Below are 18,477 nucleotides of genomic sequence, written 5' to 3'. Positions count from 1 at the left end.
AAAAGAGCTCTTCTTTTGTTCTAGAAATGCAATTTCCTTTATGTAATTGAGAATATCAGTAAATAGTAACTCTGGATTATTCTTATTTGTTGATGTTTGACTATACAACTAGTGTGTGATATACTAACCTTTGGTCATTTGCTTTGCATTTCTTGGATTAAAGTTATGGATTAGTGGTTCTTGGTTTTCACTGTACATCAGAATCATTTGGGGAGCCTTAAGAAATGAACCCCATCACTGCTGATTCTGATTCCTTTGATAAAGGCTTGCTTTGAGCTGGGGCAATTTCTTTTAAAGCTCTTCAGATAATTCTAATATACAGCCAGGATTTATATTATAGGTCTAGCCTAGATAAACATATCGTAAGTTAGGGTGGATATTGCTGTTGTTATTATCTTTATGCTTCTATCATTAATGGATTATAAAGTAATTCAACTCCTTTTTTATATACTCAAGATATACCCTCTGTACTTCACAGATTCCTAAAACTGTAATGAACCAGAGATAACTTAGTCTAATTCCTTTGCTTAAATAGATGAGACAACTGAGGTCCAAGAGGGGAAATACCTTGCTTAAGGGGTCAGGTCTGTTTTTATGTAAACATCTTTAATAGGTTTTTATTGCTTTCTAGAGAGAGAGGAAGGGAAAGGGATAGAGAGATAGAAACATTAATGATGAGAGATTGGCTGCCTTCTGCATGCCCCCAACTGGGGATCAAGCCTGCAACCTGGTCATGTATCTTGACCGGGAAGAGATCTAGTGACCTTCCAGTTCATGGATCAATGTTCAACCACTGATCCACATCACCAGTTGGGCCAATACTGGTGATTGTGTCTTCCCCCTCAAGATCATCTATAAATGTGTTGGGGTTGTGTCTTATGGGACTACTTGCTTTTAGAGGATGGAGGACCAGTGATTTGAAACCTACAATGGATAATCACACACCACCAAAAATTGTTCTCAAAATGTTACAGTGTCCTGTTGAGAAAGAATGGGTTAAATTTAAATCCTAGCCCTGGCTGGCGTTTCTCAGTGGTTAAAGCATTGTTCCATCCACCAAAGGGTCTTGGGTTTGATTCCTAGTCAAGAGCATGTACCTGGGTTGCAGGTTCAATCCCTGGCCCCAGGTCTCTCACATTGATGTATTTTCCTCTCTCTCACCCCTCTTCTACTCTCTAAAAATCAGTGGAGCCCCAGCTGGTTTGGTTCAGTGGATAGAGTATTGGTCTGTGGACTGAAGGATCCCTGGTTCAATTCTGGTCAGGGGCACATACCTGGGTTGCAGGCTCAATCCTTATTGGGGGACATGCAGGAGGCAGCCGATCAGTGGTTCTCTCTCATCATTGATGTTTCTATCTCTCTCTCCCTCTCCCTTCTCCAAAATCAATAAAAATATATTTTAAAAATATCAGTGGAAAAAAAAGAGTAACAACCAAAAATTTAAATTCTTAAAGCTATACAGCACCTTAAAAATTTTGTCTACTATGAGATCATGTCAAACAGAATATCCTTTGTTGGATTTGGAAATTGTGAGTTAGGCAATGATAAGATAGATAGCATTATAGGAAATTCAGCTGATGATATTACAAGGCAGTTTATAGTTGCCAAGTCATTTCCAAAGTTGGTGGCTCTTATTGCAAAGACTGTGTGATCAGTGGTATGTGTGCCTGAGAATTTGTTTGCATGCCCTACTATTGCAAAACTCATTCCCATAGCTTTTGGAGGAGCGATGGATTGAAGTGTGATCAGCATCCTGTGTAGGAGATAGTGCCACTTCCCACTCACTTCTTAGCTAGCTAATGTTCCAGTATAAAACAAAGTTGTTTTTTTTTTTTTTTAATTTTTAAAAAATCTTTTCCTTCAGCTAAGACAGGAGATGATTTATTGTGCTTATTACATTCAGCCACAACTGAGAACAGAACCAGTCCAGAATGTCTCGGGTCCAGGGCAAAAATCCAAAAGACTTTTTGTTAAGAGCAGGATGGGTCTCTCAAAAGACGGCTACAGCATTCAGATGGCCCGTGGAGACAGACGTTCTAGAGTCAGCAGGCATGCAATCCGACAGCTTGGACTGGCCCCCTGACCTCTGGCTTCCCTCTTCTGTTCATGTGGCTTTCCCGGGTGCACAAGCTTGCAGTTTACTTGGACCTCTGCCTCATCTTTCTTCTTTGCGCTCCAGCCTGTGCATTTGTTTCTTCCTCCACTTGGCTCTCATGGTGCAGAGGTTTCTAAGAAGATGGCGCCAAGGCTGAGAGCAAACAAAATTATTTCTTAAATCACTTGTGAATATGGTGTCCTTGGGTAATTTAAATTGAGTCAAATTTATTTGACGTTAGCAAGAACTCTGTTCTAACATCTGCCACCAATTAGCTATGCCACCATACCAATTCATAGTATCTCTTTGGACTCATTTTCCTCATTTATGAAAATGAGAATATTGGTTCAGGTATTCCTTTTCATTCTTTGAACCCAAAGTTAACTAGAGACTGGTTCAGCTTCCTGAGTGAATAGCCTAATCCTTCACAGATGATATTGTTGAAAGGGACGGGTACATTCCTAAGAGATGGTAACTGGAGGTAACCTAAAACCAAGTGAAGTGATTGCCATTGTATAGGACAAGAGTGGGCCTCTCCAGTTTATGGTCTGGTTTTAGATGAGAAATGAGCAGTCTATGAGAATGATGGATAGGCTGGAATATCTATCTTGTCTTTTCCAGAGATAGTGATGACTTGCATCACATATTTTCTAGAGTACCCTTGAAAGACTGGATGAATCACTTTCTAAGCTTTATGGCCCAAACGTTAGAAAACTAGAGGCCTGGTACATGGATTCGTGCACATTGAAAGGAAATTAATTAGAAGAAATATTTTAATATCACTATTTTCTCTTTCTCTTTAATAGAAGTGTCAACCAAATTCACTATTGATAATGACAAATCGAAACACATGGGTGCAGTTGGTGCCACTGAGAGCTTTATATGTATCGCGCATGCACGAGTCAACTTAGCCTTTTATATATATATATGATAAACTTGCTTAATTAGACCTGCTTTCTGATTTAGCTAAACATTTTCCAGCCCTGTGAAGCACCCCAACTTCTCTTTCAGGTAATTGTTAGCAACACAGCAGTAAATATCAACACAAAGCAGATTATTATTGTAGATCACGCATGGAGAACAAAGGGTAAAATATTTAACTGCAGCAGTGTTTGACTATATTCTGCGCAGTGAGAAAACGTGAAGTCATTTTCAAGTTCCACCATTTCTTACTTATTTTTAGTCAGGTCAAGTTTCTAAACTTTCTAAATCTCTGTTTTCCGGCTAATGAAAAGAAAATAGGGTCTGACTCCTGTGAAGGTCAAATGAGATGAGGCACGTGAAAATGCTTCACAAGCCGAAACCGGTTTGGCTCAGTGGATAGAGCGTCAGCCTGCAGACTCAAGGGTCCCAGGTTTGATTCCGGTCAAGGGCTTGTACCTTGGTTGTGGGCACATCCCCAGTAGGGGGTGTGCAGGAGGCGGCTGTTCGATGTTTCTCTCTCATCGATGTTTCTGACTTTCTATCCTTCTCCCTTCTTCTCTGTAAAATATATTTTTAAAAAAGAAAGAAAATGCTTCACAAACATTTGGTTAAAGTGTAAAATGTTTGCACTTGGCTATAAAGTTGTTTTCCTGGGCTGAAGAAACTGCAAAGAGGCTAGTTGCTTGGAAGAGGAAGGGTGTCACTTTGGGGTGGTGGGAAGGCCTGTGTCCCACTTGGGGGAAGCCAAGTGTTGATTTGTTGGTGCCAGGTCCATGATGCTGGCCAGTGCGCGTCATGGTAGCTCCTACATTGAGTGTCTGCCCGCTGGTGGTCAGTGCATGTCATAGCTACCAGTTGGAGGGACACAGCCTTTTATATATATAGATAATAACCAAGAAAGTTATAGGTTGGTGGGAATATACATTATATATTCCTCATTGTAGACAACTATGCTTTTTTATTTGTAGATAAGATCAGATAGGTTGATACATTTCTGAAATTTATTATTGATATTTAATTGAACATTTGAGAAGAAAGACCATTTAAGACTGAGTGTAGGCATCTTAATTTTGATAACTAATGTATAATTTGATGGCATATAATAGAACCATCTAGTTGTATGGGTATTGAAATTTGCCCCTTGTGGGATACCACTTGAGGTCAGATTGTTCTGCATGCTTACAATGCAGTCTAAATGTACATCAACCTACGCTATCTACCAAACAAAGATTGTAATCAGTTTAGTCAACAAGTATGCTGAATTTCTGGTTTAGAGCCAGTTGGAATCACATTAGCCCCACAATTGGATCTTTTACCTCTAGGGTATGTGATTTCTTTGAAACTTGTTTTATCTTATAATTCATGTTATGGTATTTGAAATTTCATCTCAGTTTTCTCTTAAACGTCTTAAAATATATACTCAAAATATCAAGTGGCCAACATTTTATGTTTAGCAAGCATCTTATATTAGTGACTTAATTGGAAAACAATCTGTAATTGCTGTTATTTGTATATATATAATTCCAGAATACAATTTCTGTCTCTGTGTTTAAAGCAAGTGGTTGCTATTTTGGAAGGAGAGAGTGATTAAGTTCATTCAGAAAAGGCTCCTTGAAGGTGAGGTATATCTCTTCTGGTCTAGAAAGAAAAGTACTTTGCTTTTTTATATTTCCTAAAATTTGTGGTCAATAAAAAAATCAGATAGAATGGTATTATAGACCTTCATCCACAGGAAATAACGATGAGGTTGGATTCTGAGAGAATCTAGGAGTAGCTTTCATCGCTTGCTGCCAATGGGTCAAGAGGGAAGTTAAGAGGACAAGAGTAGTGACATGATTTGATCAAAAGCTAAAAGGACAGAGCTTTTTAGTTTTAACTGTCTATGTTTGTGTTTGACCTAGAAAGAAATAAGGATTTTCTTCTCTTTTAGTCTCTTTAAACTCCTGAGTTTGAAGCGATTTCATTTAAATCTAGTGATGGAGGTAAAATTAAATAAGAGGTAAAATTAAAAAAAAAAAAAGCTTTTGGAAAAGTAAAATGTGCTATACTAGTATAATATGATATTCATTATGGAGGAGTCCATTTTGTGAGGTAAAAATTGTTAACTGTAAAAACCTCTTTAAGTCTTTTGCAAATTAGAGATTTAAAACTTGGAAATTTAGATTTGAAAAACTTTTGATTACAGCAAACATTGTTAGTGTTATAATTCAGATGTCAATGTAAGAAATATGAGAGAATTTTTATGAATTTATTTGCGCTAAACCTGACAATAATTGCTAGGAAGCAAGATCTGAAATGATCTAATGCACATGTGTCAAACACAAGGCCCGCGGGCCAAATCCAGCCCGCCAGGCCTTGCAATGTGGCCCGCACTGTGTTGTCATCACTGCACTCCGCTGTCAGTTTATGACATTGTCAGTTTATGACTGTTCAGTAAACCATTCGGCCCGCGATTTAGGCTGGATTTTAGATTTTGGCCCCTTCTCTGATTGAGTTCGACACCCCTAATGAATGACAGTTGCACAATTAAAAAAATGCATTTGAAATTAAGGAGGGAAGTAAGGAAGACTACATGAGAAGGATGGGAAGAAACAGTGTGTGTGTGTGTGTGTGTGTGTGTGTGTGTGTATTTTGAATTAAAGGATCCTTAACAAGAATATGTATTTTCATGAGGGTGATTATATTTATTTCAAAGGTGTATGAACCTAGATGCACAGAAACAATGGACAGGGCTTGTTTAAGGCAAAAATAAACCTTTTATTAAAAAAGTTATATGCCTGGGGCATGACTTTGCCCATTTAGGAATTTATGGTCAGATCACCCAAAGAAGTCACTTTCCGTAGAAACCCTTTTTCATCCACAAGAATAACCATTATTGAGAGGGTAGGATATTTCATTTTCCCATCCTATCTTTTGGCTCATCACTTCCAAGCTTTAATGTGGGATATATATATATTATATAATCTATATATATAAAAGGTTAATATGCAGTTTCCTCTGGGGAGTTCGAAAGGGAGACCTGGAGTTCAATTGCTTGCATTGAGGTGCACTGACCACCAGGGGGCACCATGGAATGAAGGAAGGCCCTGGCAGGTAGTCAGAAGGCTCTGGATCGGCCCTGATTGCTGGCCAGGCCTAAGGGCCTTACCCCTTTACGAATTTCATGCACCGGACCTCTAGTTAATAAAACTGACTCTAGGTTTGAGATTATATTTTGGCTTTGCTTATTGGTTGGCCTGTGAGAGTGTTCTAATGTTTTGACTTTCTTAGCATTTCTCATTTAGCCTCCCTGATCTTTTGCTCCCCAAATATTTTACTCTCAATGCTCCTTCCTTGATATTCTGAAGTTCCCAGTTGCCTCAGAAGTGAGTAGGTCATTATGAGATCTGTGACTTAGTATTCTTGCTGAGAGCAATAGTTTCTTCTGCCTCCTACCCACTCCTTTCCATTCATAAAACAAGAGCTGTCTGTGTATATACAGTCTGCAGAGTTGATTCTGTAATCCTACCTGATTTTCTTTTTCTTTTAAAAAATATATTTTATTGATTTTTTTACACAGAGGAAGGGAGAGGAATAGAGAGTTAGAAACATCGATGAGAGAGAAACATCTATCAGCTGCCTCCTGCACACCCCTACTGGGGATGTGCCCACAACCAAGGTACATGCCCTTGACCAGAATCGAACCTGGAACCTTTCAGTCCGCAGGCCAACACTCTATCCACTGAGCCAAATCGGTTTCAGTCCTACCTAATTTTCTAAATGAGATTATGGTTGTTGTAAATAGGGCTCAGGACAGCTGCTTGACAGTGTTTATTTTATGTAATGCTGTTTCCTGCTCTTTTTTTTCCTTCCTATTAACATAAATTTACAAGTGGTTTGCTACTTAAATTTTTAAAAACTATTAGATATATAGAAAAGTTGGAGATCCAGAAAGTATTGTTGTGCCCGTCAATTCTGGAACCCACAGACCACCAGGGAGCCGAGTCCGATGCAAATGCAGAAAGTCTTTATTAAGCTAACCCGGGTTAGGGTCCGAGCCGGGGCACCAGCACAGTGGCACTCCCCCGTTCCAAACTCGGACCCCGAACTAACTTTCGTTCTCAGTTTTATACTCTAGCCCAGCTATGCAAGCAAGCACCCTTTGCCTCCCCCCTCCCCGTTCCCTTGCTTAAGTCCTCTTTCGCCGTTTCGGCACCTCCGGGGTGGTCATCTCTCGTAATTACAGGTAAGGCTGGTCTGTTCCCGGGAGGTGCATTCCTTGGCGGTCAGCTCGGTTCCCGGGAGGAGAATTCCACAGCGGTCAGGTTGATCGTCATAAGATGAGTATCACGAGATGTTGTATCTACAGGATGATACCCTCCCTCAGGATCTAGCCCTGCTTTAATGTTTGTCATAAAACATTACATTCTGGCTTTACTCAACCTTACATTTATTGCTGCATTCTGGTTTCTCTCAACCTTACAGTATAAAGAAAGAAATAAAACAATCCAGAATGTAATCATTCTGTGATAATTACTGTTAATATTTGATGTTTCCTTTCAGTGTTTTTTACCCATTAAGGATAAATTTCATTAAAGAATACATACATAAATGATATTATAATGAATATACATCTCTGTTTCCTGCTCTTTTTTTTTTACATAATAATATTTTCCCATGCCATTAAAGTCTTTTGTAAACAATTTTTTAATTTAACTTTTTATTTTGAAATAATTTTACATTTAGAAGAATTGGCAAAGATAGCACAGAGTTCCCATGTATCCTTCACTAAGGTTTTCCTAATTTAGCATTTTGCCTAATCACAGTTCATTTATCTAGAGTTATCAGATTTAGCAAGTAAAAATACAGGGTTTCCAGTTAATTTTGAATTTCAGATAAACTGAATGATTTTTTAGTATAAAAATTAAATACTGCATGAGACATATTTATGAAAAAGAGGATTGGTTGTTTGTCTGAAAATCAAGTTTAAATGGGCATCCTAGCTTAGCTGTGGCTTAGTGGTTGAACGTCAATTTATGAATCAGGAGGTCAAGGTTCAATTCCCAGTCAGGTCGGGTTCCTGAGCTCTATCCCCAGTAGAAGCTGTGTGGGAGGCAGCTGATCAATGATTCTCTCTCATCATTGCTGTTTCTATCTCTCTATCCCTCTCCTTCCTCTCTCTAAAATCAATAAAAATATATTTTAAAATAAAGTTATAGATTATTTAAAATTTACTTTTAAAATTGGCATCCTAAAAATTCTCTGGTTACCCTGTATTTATTAAAGCTAAGTGATTAACATTGACACAATAATTAATTAATTAATTTATTTATTTATTTAAAAATATATTTTATTGATATTTTACAGAGAGGAGGAAGGAAGAGGGATAGAGAGCTAGAAATGTCGATGAGAGAAACATCAATCAGCTGCCTCTTGCACAGCCCCTACTGGGGATGTACCCGCAACCAATGTACATGCCCTTGACCGGAATTGAACCCGGGACCCTTCAGTCCCCAGACTGACGCTCTACCACTGAGCCAAACCGGTTTCGGCTTAATTTATTTTTTAAATTGATTTAAAGAAAGGAAGAGAGAGAGAGAGAGAGAAGAGAGGAAAGAAGGAAGGAAGAAAGGAAGGAAGGAAGGAAAGAAGGAAGGAAGGAAAGGAAGGAAAGAAGGAAGGAAGGAAGGAAGGAAAGGAAGGAAGGAATCAATCGATTGATTGCTTTCCATATGCGCCCTGACTGGGGATTGAACCTGTCACCTTTTGAGCCATACCAGCCAGGGCTGGTACAGTACTTTTAAGTAAACTACAGACTTTATTTTGTTTTCAGCTTTATCTCCAACCTTTCTAGTAGAATACACTATGTACTTCTAATTTCTGAGTTTTTCCAGAGTGCTAAAGTAGAGTTATGCTTGTTTCTAAGTGGCTTTCCCTATGATTGGCTCTTCAGTTTCTGAGGCAGTTAACTCTTGACCAGCCACTCTCTTTTTTCCAATAATTGTTTGACATCTCTAATCTGTTAGGTCTTTATTTCTGTTCTCTCTGTTCTTATGCTTTTATGCTTCTTTTATTATTTTATTAGTGGCCTGGTGCACTGATTCATTCACATTGAAAGGAAATTAATTAGAAGAATTAATTTTCCATTATAGAAGTGTCAGAGATGAAGTGCCAGGGGTGCATTGTAATAATAGTTGGTCGTCAGACACTTTCTTTCAGCTTTAAAACATCAACAAGCCAAAACCGGTTTGGCTCAGTGGATAGAGCGTCAGCCTGCGGACTGAAAGGTCCCGGGTTCGATTCTGGTCAAGGGCATGTACATTGATTGTGGGCACATCCCTGGTGGGGGGTGTGCAAGAGGCGGCTGGTCGGTGTTTCTCTCATCATCGATGTTTCTAGCTCTCTATCCCTCTCCCTTTCTCTCTGTAAAAAATCAATAAAATAGATTTAAAAAAACAAAAAATAAAACATCAACAAAATAACCAAATTCACTATGGACAATGACAGATCGAAACACACATGTGTGATTGGTGCCAGCGAGAGCTTTGTATGTATTGCGTATGCCCGAGTCAAACGTTTATTTTTGAATTGCCAGTGCGTGTCATATGTACTGGTTGGTTGGTCGGTCAGATGGTCTTATGGATGTACGGCTGGTCATTTTTTGTGTGATTTTGGTAGGGAACAGTAATAAACAAATTATCAATCTACCACTTTCAACAGGTAATCCCATTTAAGTCCTAGTTACTGCTGTTAGGCTTCTGCATTTATAACTTCACTGAAACTAAACTTAGAAAACTCACTAGTGAACTCCTACGGCAGCATTTGGCTTTTTACTCATTACTGAAACTACTCCTTATGTTTTATGATATACTCTTGCTATTCTCCTTTTTGCTCCTTCCCTTTCAGGTGCTTTTTATTTTGAAATAATTTTAGACAGAAGAATTAGCAAAAATAGCACAAAGAGATCCCGTGTATCCTTCACTCAGTTTCTCCTAATATTAACATTCCTGGAAGGAATTAAAGAGCTAAATACAGGTTGGGGCAAAAGTAGGTTTATAGTTGTGAGTATGCAAAACAGTTTATTCTTGAATTATTACTGATTAATGTTGCATAATTTAAAAAAATACATATTTTATTGATTTTTTTATACAGAGGAAGGGAGAGAGATAGAGAGCTAGAAACGTCGATGAGAGAGAAACATCGACCAGCTGCCTCTTGCACACCTCCCCACTGGGGATGTGCCCGCAACCAATGTACATGTCCCTGACCGGAATCGAGCCTGGGACCTTTCAGTCCCCAGACCGAGGCTCTACCACTGAGCCAAACCGGTTTCGGCAATGTTGCATAATTTTCTATATGAACAACTACAAATCTATTTTTGTCCCAGCCTGTAAATGGAGAGACAGTCTGTGTTCAGGGATTGTAACACTCAATATTGTCAGGATGTCAGTTTTCTGTAAATTGAGCTATAAATTCACAGTTCATTTCAAAATCATCCGGCTTTTTTCTTCTTTCTAGAATTTGATAAGCTGATCCTAAAATTTACATGCAAATCCAGGGAACCTAGAGTACACAAAATAATTTTAGAAAAGGAGAGCAAAGTTGGAAGAGTTATAATCCCTGGTTTCAAAATCTACTATAAAGCCATAGCTAAGAAGACTGTGTGGCATTGATGCAGGATAGGCATATAAATCAGTGGATCAGAATTTAGTGTCCACAGCTAAACTTTTATCTATGTGGTCAGTAGATTTTCAAAAGAGGTATATCCTTGATTCAAGATTTCTCTGCTTGGAAAAGCTCCAGTGTAGAACAGTCTCTAACAGTGTGTGCTGCAGTATAACTGAGACTGCATTGCAATCAAGCCAGCCATTGCATCACTGTCTGCCGGGTAAACTGCTACATCATCCTTGGTGCTTGGCATGTTACAATGCTGGGACCAGTGTGGGCTCTTAGTTGGATTTTGTTCCAGGTATGTGTCTACCTGGTTTATGGTAGATTAAAATGGGGATGGTTTGAATTTGGAGAAATGGATGAATGCGGCTTTTTATTTCCTGTGTTCTAATAATTACAGAAGAATTATGAGCAGCATCCATAAAAGATTAAAAGCTCCAGCTTTGTTTTTGGATATGGGTGTGCTGTGTTAGTGTTTAGTTGTTTTAGAAAGATCCCTTTGGTGAAATAAAGCAGGAACTCTATCACTGAGTGTGCCTCTTTGGTATATTTTTCTGATACAATCGAGTGCAAAATAGCCTGCTATATTCTATACTCAATGCTTATTTGCTTTTTGAATGTTTAGAATATATAACAAAGGCAGAGAGTGATTCACTTTTGGGAACTGCCTACATCTGGAGACACTCAGATGCATGTGTAAAATTGAGCTCCTTCTACATCTGTTGTCACTATAATTGTTTTAAACAAAGGTCTCAGTGCTCTATTTGGAGATATATTATTCTGAAAAGACATAGAAATAGGAAGAAGTAAACAACTAACTTTATCAGAGATTGGCTTAGTATAGGAGGACTGCTACAACGTGGTACAGACCTGAACACAACCCAAGACATCCTTTTTCTATTAGGGCGGGTGGTCATGTTGAGTGGCCTGAGTGAGTCTTTTCAACATGGGGGTCTCCTGAATGTCTGAAGATTGAGGTTTGTCTTAATCATTTTATCTTCAGTTTCATCGTTCATCTTATATCTGTACGCCAGGTCATGTGTGTACTTCTGTTTTGAGTGTATTGTTGTTTTTTTCTGGAACGTTAATATGTTCTCAGCATAGTTGGCATCGAATTATTAACTATTTCTACCCAGCATTTTGGTGGGAATGTCTGTGGTGCATATTAGTAAATCAGGTTAGATATGATTCTGGTGAATTATACCATTCTGGAGGACTTGTCTCAGGAAGTTGTGATTGTGTAGATTCTAGCTATTAGAGTGTTATCTCCCTTACAAGGCAGCAATGTCATGAGCATCTACCTAATTAAAAGCTAAAATAGGACTATGTTACTGTAACATTCAGCCACAGTTTGTTTATTTAAGTGATTTGTCCATTTGTGGCAAATTTGCTTTCATAGCAATAGATGTATCCAGTAGCCTTTCTGGGCAGGGTTTTTCTTAACCCAGCTTAAACTCTGTCTAAAATATTTGTTCGGGTTCTTTTTGTACCAGCTTCATTCTTATTTTCAAGTTTTAGTGAATAACATCTTGTTTTTAAAAGTGTGTGTGTGTGGAGAATCCAAGATGGCTGCTCGGGTAGGCAACTAGCCGCAGCCGCACACAACAATTTTAATAAAATACAACTAAAATATAAAATGGACATTACCCAGAACTACAGGAAAGTCGACTGACTGGAAATCCTACAACAAGAAGCAAGGAGAAAACCAGAAGGAAGCACGGAGGAGCTGTAAAAGCCTAAGGTACGGAGACACGCGGCGCGCGCGAAGAGGACGGAGCCGGAGAGGAGGGAGGCCGAGTGCCTGGCGGGCGTTCCCTAGCGGAAAGGAGATAAAACTCCGACTGTGTTGGGCCCCTGACTGCTCTGAACCCCCGTTCTGGGCCAGACCCCGGGGACTCAGGCTCAGCCATAGGGAGCTGGGCTGTAAGGCGGTACCCGGGGAAGCGGAGAAAGGAGGTCCCGGAGGCGCACTCACTGCCCCCAGAGAAGGGACGGCCGGCTGTGCCGCGGGATTGCCCTGACGGGAAGGAGACTGGGGCTCCAGACTGCTGTGAACGCCACCTCCAACTCCACTTCCAACTGAACTGAACCCCAATACCGGGCTCATTGGGGGAGAGCATAGACTGTTTGGCAGCAGGCGAAAATCGAGGGCACCTTTCTCTCAGAGGCGCCGGCAGCGAGCACTGAAGGACCCGCATAGGGCGGGGCTGACGGAAGTCAAAGCTGCAGGCTCCACCCTGAAACCCCGTCCCGTCTGTAACTGCGAAATGCGACAACAAAATAGATCACAAACGAAAGAAATGGAGGACAAAAAGCGTCTGGATATAGAGTTCAAATCTACGCTTATAAGGTTTTTCAAGAATTTCCTAGAAAAGATGGATAAGGCCTATGAGGATATGAAAAGAGACCATCAAGAAATGATAAGGGAACAACAAGAAATAAAGAATACATTGTCTGAAATAAAAAATATTCTACAGAGTCCTAAAAACAGAAGGGAAGATCGCAAGAATCAAGTCAAAGATTTGGAACATAAAGAGCCAGAAGACACTGCTCCACAGAAGCTAGAAGGCAAGAGAATCCAGAAAATTGAAGATAATGTAAGAAACCTCTGGGACAACTTCAAGCGAACCAACATCAGAATTATGGGGGTTCCAGAAGATGAGAGAGAGCAAGATATCGAAAACATACTGAAAGAAATAGTGACAGAAAACTTCCCCCACCTGGTGAAAGAATTTGACTTACAAGTCCAGGAAGTGCACAGAACTCCAAACAAAAGGAATCCAAAGAGGACCACACCGAGACACATCATTATTAAAATTCCAAGAGCAAAAGATAAAGAGAGAATATTAAAAGAAGTAAGAGCAAAGAAGGTAGTAACTTATAAAGGAGCACCTATACGATTGTCAGCTGACTTCTCAACAGAAACCATGCAGGCCAGAAGGGAATGGCAAGAAATATTCAAGGTGATGAATAGCAAGAACCTACAGCCAAAAATAAGCTACCCAGCGAAGCTATCACTCAGAATCGAAGGCCAGATAAAGAGCTTCACTAATAAAAAAAAGCTAAAGGAGTTCATCACCACCAAACCAGAATTATATGAATTGCTGAAGGGGGTTCTTTCAGAAGAGAAAGTAAACAAAGATAAAAATTATGAACAACAAATACGTAATTATCAACAAGTGAATCTAAAAACCAAGGAAATTAAAAAAATCTGATGAACAATATTAACTGTTGAATATAATAGAATCAGAGGTATGGAAGGGGAGTGAACTGACGATTCTTGGGGAAAAGGGGAGAGGGGGGCGTGGGAAGAGACTGAACATAAACTGTGCACCTATGGATGAGGACAATGGGGAGAGGGGAAAGGGCAGAGGGTGGGGTGGGAACCTGGTGGAGGAGAGCAATGGGGGGGGGGGGGGAAGGAACATTTGTAATAATATGAAAAATAAAAACTTATTAAAAAAAAACAAAAAAAAAACCGAGACAAAAAATAAATAAATAAATAAATAAATAAAATAAAAAAAAAAAAAAAAAAAAAAAAAAAAAGTGTGTGTGTGTGTGTGTGTGTGTGTGTGTGTGACTATTTTGGCCTGAAAATTAAAATTGTGGCTCTCACTTTATACAGAATTCCCCACTAGTGGCAACTTTTGTCCTTTATACTTGGTTTTTGTTTGTTTGCTTGTTTTGTTTTTACTGCTTGACCTGCTTTTCCCCTTTTTGCAATCTGATAATCAGTATTATTTGTTTTGATTGGATCTCAGAAATTACTTACCTAGGCTGTGCTGTCTTCCTCCCTCTGGATTTCGTGACCCCATTATTTTCTTGGCTTAGTTGTCCTTGTAAACTTTTTCTTCTCTTTTGCCCTGGCCTTCTCTGTCACGTGCTCCTGGCAGCCAGGAGAGGCTGTGGAGCTTTTCTCTGGTGACCGGCAGAAGAAAGTGACCGTTGTTGAAACATGTTTGCTGCGGCTAATGCAAAGTTGTTAAGATCTATTTTCTAGTTACACAAATGTTTATGTTTTTCCCCTCTTCTCTTAATCCTTTTGGGAAGTTAATTCTAGATGTGAGCCAAATGTAGGGGGGAAATTAAAAAAGGAGGAAAGGTAGGGAAATATGGAAATTGGGGACAAAGTGGACAAAAGGACTGTAGTTTGAAGCCATCAGGAATACTCTAGTCTGACTGAAGCAGGGCCAAGAAGTAGGCAGAAGGCACAGTATCTCTTGTCCTCCTGGGTTTTAAGCACCTGCAACAGGAGGACGAGCTGTGGCTTGTGTTTACAAGGCTGACATCTGAAGAGACAGCTTCCATTCCTTTGCCGTGTGATATGGTGGTTCTGCAGAGGAAAACAAAGAGATGAGATATTACATGCTTCAAGGGTAAGTTATAGGGTAGCGTATTTAGGCCCTGTATACCTTTAAAAAACAGTCAGGTATTGCAGTTAAGCCCTGAAATTTATGGGAAATTTACTTTGATTATTATTATTTTTTTGTATATCTCAAAGAAACTGTTTTTTTAAAAGGAAATGAATAAAAACTCATATTTTATTTTAGATTTCTCAACCTGTATTTTACATTCAGAATTTGAAACAAAGTACCTGAGCCCATGTGTGATAATTGTAGTTATGTTGAAAACAAGCATCCCTGTGCAGATTTTGCTGTGCTATTTCCTTAGGGGATCTCACTCCGTCTGTGTCAAATTTGATTACTGGATTTGGCTGGTTTTTCAAGAGTAGAAGACTCGTCAACTATTGTGAAGATAGATAATGATTCTGTGTAGTGTGTCCCTTCCTATGGAAGGTAGTGTGAAAGGAAACTTTTAGAATGTGTCTGTGACACTAGGAAAGGTACCTGCTGCAATTGTCCTGGCACGTGACAGTGGCAACCAGTCTGGATTGTTCAGGCTCACTTACCTGGGATCTTTTTCTTCCTGCTGTTAGAACTCAGGCTGAGGAGGAAATGAGTCAGGCTTTCTTAGCCTTCTGCAGGCCTCTTGCAGGTATGTTCCTCTTCAGGAGAGCCAACATAAAAGACCTGAATGATTTGCTTGATAACAGTATTTAAGGGCCCCTCTATTATCTTCTTTGATTGTTTTTGCAATCTTGAGAAGATTTTTTGGAAAAAATAGTACATGAAAATTAAACTGGACTTTGGCAGAAGCAGAAAACATAAAAAACACTGAGTTGGTAAAATTAGTTTTTAGAACAGTCATCATTTTCTTTTCTTTTTTATTTGATATCTTCCACCCTTTGGGGGGAAAACCAAGCAAAACTTCTACTGGGAGTAAAATAAAAAAAACAAGTCATTTATTTTTTTATTTTTTATTGATTTCAGAGAGGAAAGGAGACGGAGAGAGAGAGAGAAACATCAATAATGAGAGAGGATCGTTGATTGGCTGCCTCCTGCATGACTACTATTGAGGATCGATCCCAAAACCTGGGCATGTGCTCTTGACTAGAATTGAATGCAGGACCCTTCACTCCACAGGCCCATGCTCTATCCACTGAGTCAACCTGGCCAGGGCAACAACTCATTTTATATATAACAAACATTTATATGTATAACATTGTTTTATTTTCTATATGTAAAATAAGAAAATATGTATATTTATAAAGAAACCAAACCCATATATATTTTATATATATAATATATATGGGCAAGTTTTATTTTGTTTTTCTGTAGTTAAATATACAAGGTGATCTGTCCATTTCTTCCAAGATGCATACCTCTCAGAGCAGTCTGTCTTCCAATTTAAACAATCATCTAGGGCAGTGTTTCCCAAAGTGTGGTACGTGTACCCCCAGGGGTACAGGAAGAGTTTGGTGGGGGTGCGCTTTGCACCGGAGTTTGGTGGGGATATGCACTGCACCGTGCTTAGCCACGTCTAATTCTATGTTCTCATGAGTATGAGGGGTACTCAGCGTTAGAAAATTATAGAAGGGGTACACATATGTCAAAAGTTTGGGAAAGAGTGATCTAGGGAATGCCCTTCTTTTCTGTGTTGGATTCTGTTTCTTGCATTCCTTGTCTTCCTTTTTCTTAGCTTATTCCATTTATTTATAAGACAGCATTCTCTAACAGTGTCCCCCAAAAAGGTAGATGAGAGGTGAAGATTATGAGATCCATTTTATTTATAGACTATTGATTAAATCTTATAACAAATTCCTTGTCCACCTTTTTTTTTTTTTTAAGTCAATATAGACTTTTTCCCCTTTTTGTGTTATACTCAAGCTGCTACCTATTAGTTCTAGGTTTATGTTTTCTCTATTTCTCCACTCCTTCCTTAAATAAGTGAAAGTTGATCTTTGATGAGTGTGTGTGTGTGTGTGTGTTTAACTTTAGGTGTATATAATTATATAATTATTGGTTCATGACATACTCATTGTTCCTTGTGTGGCCCTCTATTATTTATTTGTTGAGTTTTTTAATAATGTAGGAAGGATTTGAAACCCATCACATCTTTTAATTTTTAAAACAAAGGTGGGTCCTTGGCCATCACCTACATTTAATTATATAATCTCTCCTTAATCCTTCTCCTGCCTCCCCTACCCAGACAATCAATTTTCTTAATCACATGTTCATTCTTTTGTTTTCCTGTTTATATTGTTTTATTGTATCTATACATATCTCTTAAGAGTATGTGTATTTTAGTTGCTTTTAGCTTGGTGATCTATTTTTAATTTTATAATCTGTATGTAGTCAACTGTTTATAGTATATTTGAACTTCTTGTGTATTTATCGTTTATCAAGACACTTGACTAAGGTCTATCCTGGTAATAGCTGGAAAACCTGCTGTTCCTGGTATTGCTAAGAGAACACATCAAGGCTTTTCCCAGGAATGTCAGTTATTCTATTGCAGAATCTTCTGTTTTCTATGTAAATTACCATATTCTCAAATAATGATAGTTCCTTCTTTGCAATTTTAATGCCTCTATAATTCCCCCCCCCCCTATTTTATTGTACTTGTTAGGAAATCTAACACAGTCTTTTACATTTATGGGTTTTCTAAAATTAAACCATCTTTGCATACCTGGGACAAACTCAAGCTGGTCATGGAAAAATATATGTATTTTTTTTTACTAATATTTGCCCATCCTTGCACTGATACCCTGCTATTTAGTTATTTTGTTTAGGAATTTTTGCATTTGTAGTCAGGAATAAAATGGACCTAGACTTTTATCTTCATGTAACATCTTTGTCTGGGTTTGGTATCAGTATTACTGTAGCTGGGGAGTTTTATGTTTTTTTCTATTGTCTGGTAGTTTGGTAGACTACTGCCTTGAAAATTAGATGGAACTTGTCTTTAAAAATCATCTGGACCTGCCCCCGCCGTCCCCTCCGTCCCCTCCGTCCCTGCCGGTGGGCCGTCGCGTCCAACCGCTCCGCCGCGCGTCAGGACCGCGGTCGGGTGCGGAGAGCCCTTCTTCCTGGGAAACGGGGTGCGGCCGGAAAGGGGGCCGCCCCCACGCCCTTCACGCAACGCACGTTCGTGGGGAACCTGGCGCTAAACCATTCGTAGACGACCTGCTTCTGGGTCGGGGTTTCATACATAGCAGAGAAGCTCCCTCGCTGCGATCTATTGAAAGTCAGCCCTCGACACAGGGTTTGTAAAAAAATAAATAAATAAAATAAAATAAAAATCATCTGGACCTGGCATTTTCTTTGTGAGACGATGTTAATCATACTATTTTATTTTATTTAAAAAAATATATATATTTTATTGATTTTCCACAGAGAGGAAGGGAGAGGGATAGAGAGCTAGAAACGTCCATGAGAGAAACATCGACCAGCTGCCTCTTGCACATCCCCCAC

The 18,477-nt window shown here is 39.1% G+C and overlaps 1 protein-coding gene across 6 annotated transcripts in view; it reads left to right on the top strand.

The window, feature by feature from the left end:
- Positions 1-18,477, top strand: part of ACACA (acetyl-CoA carboxylase alpha) — a 246,989-nt gene that overhangs the window by 52,114 nt on the left and 176,398 nt on the right. The window lies entirely within an intron of this gene.

The sequence above is a fragment of the Pipistrellus hanaki genome, assembly GCF_964339955.1.
Source record: "Pipistrellus hanaki genome assembly, chromosome: 16".
NCBI classification, from domain to species: domain Eukaryota; kingdom Metazoa; phylum Chordata; class Mammalia; order Chiroptera; family Vespertilionidae; genus Pipistrellus; species Pipistrellus hanaki.
Note: the sequence above shows the minus strand (reverse complement) of the source record. Positions and strands in the feature narration are given on the sequence as shown.